This window comes from Bactrocera dorsalis, unplaced genomic scaffold (assembly GCF_023373825.1).
Source record: "Bactrocera dorsalis isolate Fly_Bdor unplaced genomic scaffold, ASM2337382v1 BdCtg460, whole genome shotgun sequence".
Classification (NCBI taxonomy): domain Eukaryota; kingdom Metazoa; phylum Arthropoda; class Insecta; order Diptera; family Tephritidae; genus Bactrocera; species Bactrocera dorsalis.
Window position 1 is genome coordinate 5444 of NW_026038511.1, and position 4022 is coordinate 9465.

A 4022-nucleotide genomic window follows, 5' to 3' on the forward strand; every position below is an offset into this window, starting at 1 on the left:
ACAAGATTAAAAATATTCTACCTTCAGAATTATATAAAACTTTGGAGTCTTATTTAAAAAATGGAATATTTATGGTAAAAGTGGGAGATTTCATATCTGATGAAAGACAGATAAGGGCTGGTGTACCCCAGGGCAGTGTTCTAGGCCCAACACTATACATCATATATACAGCGGATCTTCCAACAGCAAACAATGTATTAACTTCTACTTTTGCGGACGACACAGCTATAGTGAACCGTAACAAATGCCACATAATAGCATCAAGAATATTAGCCGAGCACTTAAAGTTTGTCGAAGAATGACTAGCTAACTGGCGTATAAAGGTAAATGAACAAAAGTGTTAGCATGTTACATTTTCGCTTAGACCAAAAATGTGTCCGGCAGTAAAAATTAACAATATTTTAGTACCCCAAGCGAATGAAGTAACTTATCTTGGTATTCACCTAGATAGAAGGCTTACGTGGAAAAAACATATATCTAGTAAAATAACTTGCACGAAGATAAGAGCTGCAAATTTAAATTGGCTATTAAATAAAAACTCCAAACTTAGCCTAGACAACAAAGTGCTTTTATATAATGCAGTCATAAAGCCGATTTGGATGTATGGCATTCAACTGTGGGGTACGACCTGTGCAACTAATATAGACATAGTACAAAGGTTCCAATCAAAAATGCTTAGATCAATCACGTGTTCACCATGGTACATGCGTAATGAAAATATCCATAAAGACCTTGGTATTTCTATGGTAAGGAAAGAAGTAGAAGACAGCAGAATTAAATATATATCTAAACTCCGTGATCACCCAAACCCTTTGGGTAATGCTTTGGTACATTCCTGCAATCAAACACGCCTTAAAAGAAGAGATATGCCTGCGTACTGAGGAGCAATGTATCACCAAAACAGCTCAATCACTTGCTTGAGCGTGTCTAGTTTTTAAATAGGTTTAAGATTTTATTACTTATTGTTAGGCTTTCAAAACAAAAAGCAGATTCAATAAATAAAAAGATATTGAAACAAAAAAAAAAAATTTTAACTCAAACAGCTCACGACTTCCGGTCTTTGACCAAGTATCCTCTGGGTAGCCTAAGAACATCCGTTTGAAGGAGAGCTAAAGTGAGAAGGCGAAACATCCCCTCCGCAGGGTTGTGCGCTGGGTTTGGGACCCGCCACGTAAAAAATCTTACCAATGAAAAGGAATAGAAGGACGATGTGACCAAAGATGCCTTTTATGAGTGCTTGGAGCGCACTTATGAGAGTTGCCCCCGCCACGATGTCAAAATCGTGCTTGACGACTTCAACAAATGGGCTGAGGCTGATCGACCTCGCCGCGGTCCGAAATATGGTTATCTGTAGCACTAGATTCCAGAATAGGAAGATTCATCAAGCTACCTGGCAGTCTACGGATCGAAAAACCACCAACCAGATCGATCATATTGTGATAGACGGAAGACACGTCTCCAGTGTTTTAGATGTGCGTGCGCTCCGAAGTCCTAACGTCGACTCGGACCACTATATTTTTGCAGCCAAAATTCGCACCCGCATCTGTGCAGCAAAAAACGCACGCCAACAAACACAAGGAAGGTTCGACGTCGAGAAGCTGCAATCACAACAGACAGCCGAACGATTTTCTACTCGGCTTGCACTCCTGCTCTCTGAGAGCACTCGTCAACAACTCGGTATAAGGGAACTGTGGGACGGCATTTCAAACTCCTTACGTACAGCTGCAACCGAAACCATTGGTTTTCGGAAAGTGCAAAAGAACAGATGGTACGACGAGGAGTGCCGTATCGCAGCGGAGAGAAAACAAGCTGCCTACCTCGCAACGTTACGATCGACCACAACACGTGCTGGATGGGATAGATACCGAGAGTTGAAGAGGGAAGCGAGACGCATTTGTAGACAGAAAAAGAAAGAGGCCGAAATGCATGAATACGAAGAGCTTGATAAGCTTGCCGACAGGGGTAATGCTCGAAAATTCTACGAAAAGATGCGGCGGCTTACTGAAGGTTTCAAGACCGGAGCATACTCTTGTAGAACCCCCCAAGGTTATCTAGCCACCGATGCCCAGAGAATACTTAAATTATGGAAGGAACACTTCTCCAGCCTGCTGAATGGCAGTGAACGCACAACACCAGGAGAAGGCGAACCCGATTCCCCAATCGATGACCATGGAGCCGACGTTCCATTACCCGACCATGAAGAAGTTCGAATAGCAATTGCCCGCTGAGCACACCCCCTCTTCGTCGATTTCAAAGCTGCTTTCGACAGCACGAAAAGGAGCTGCCTTTATGCCGCGATGTCTGAATTTGAGAAGGACCTCTCCAGCTACAATAATCATTGCGGTACCCACAGGTATTAAAATTTTTAGTTGACTAGCTACATTACACGGTACACAATTAAACTATTCACCAGCCATATTGTGAGCCCTAGGATTTGTATTCCTATTTACAGTAGGAGGATTAACAGGAGTAGTTCTTGCTAATTCATCTGTAGATATTATTCTTCATGACACATATTACGTAGTAGCTCATTTCCACTATGTATTATCAATAGGAGCAGTCTTTGCTATTATAGCAGGATTCGTTCACTGATACCCCCTATTTACAGGGCTAGTATTAAATCCTAAATGATTAAAAAGTCAATTTATTATCATGTTTATCGGAGTAAATTTAACCTTCTTCCCACAACACTTTTTAGGATTAGCTGGTATACCTCGACGATATTCAGACTATCCAGATGCTTACACAACATGAAATGTAGTTTCTACTATTGGTTCATCTATTTCTTTACTAGGAATTTTATTCTTCCTATTCATCATTTGAGAAAGTTTAGTAACACAACGACAAGTAATTTACCCTATACAGCTTAGTTCTTCAATTGAATGACTTCAAAATACCCCTCCAGCTGAACACAGTTATTCAGAACTACCTCTTTTAACTAATTATCTAATATGGCAGATTAGTGCAATGGATTTAAGCTCCATATATAAAGTATTTTACTTTTATTAGAAACTAATGACAACATGAGCTGCCCTTGGCCTTCAAGATAGAGCCTCTCCTCTTATAGAACAACTTACCTTCTTTCATGATCACGCTTTAATAATTTTAGTAATAATTACAACATTAGTAGGTTATTTAATATTTATATTATTCTTTAATTCATATACTAACCGAAATCTTTTACATGGTCAAACTATTGAAATAATTTGAACGATTCTTCCAGCAATTGTACTACTATTTATTGCTTTCCCCTCCCTTCGATTACTATATTTATTAGATGAAATTAATGAACCCTCGGTTACATTAAAGGCTATTGGACACCAATGATATTGAAGTTATGAATATTCAGACTTTATAAACGTGGAATTTGATTCATATATAGTTCCAACTAATGAATTAGCAACAGACGGATTCCGACTTCTAGATGTTGACAACCGCGTAGTTCTTCCTATAAATTCACAAATTCGAATTTTAGTAACAGCTGCAGATGTAATTCACTCATGAACAGTACCAGCCTTAGGTGTAAAGGTAGACGGAACCCCTGGTCGATTAAACCAAACTAATTTCCTAATAAACCGACCTGGATTATTTTACGGTCAATGTTCAGAAATTTGTGGAGCTAATCACAGATTTATACCTATTGTAATTGAAAGACTTCCTGTAAATCATTTTATCAAATGAGTAACTAATAGAACTAATTCATAATTTTCATTAGATGACTGAAAGCAAGTACTGGTCTCTTAAACCATCTTATAGTAAATTAGCACTTACTTCTAATGGAAAAAATTAGTTAAAAAATAACATTAGTATGTCAAACTAAAATTATTAAACTATTTAATATTTTTTGGTGCCTCAAATAGCCCCAATTGGTTGATTAAGTTTATTTATTATCTTTTCAATTACTTTTATCTTGTTTAGTATAATAAATTATTATTCTGTAATTCCTAAAACACCTAAATCAGAAATTTCAAGCAAGTATTCAACAACTTCTTTAAACTGAAAATGATAACAAATCTATTCTC

At 37.8% G+C, this 4022-nt stretch overlaps 1 pseudogene; it reads left to right on the forward strand.

Annotated features, from left to right (window-relative positions):
• Positions 1–2315: 2315 nt before the first annotated feature.
• LOC125780302 (cytochrome c oxidase subunit 1-like) lies at positions 2316–3709 on the forward strand (annotated as a pseudogene).
• The last annotated feature ends 313 nt before the right edge of the window (positions 3710–4022 follow it).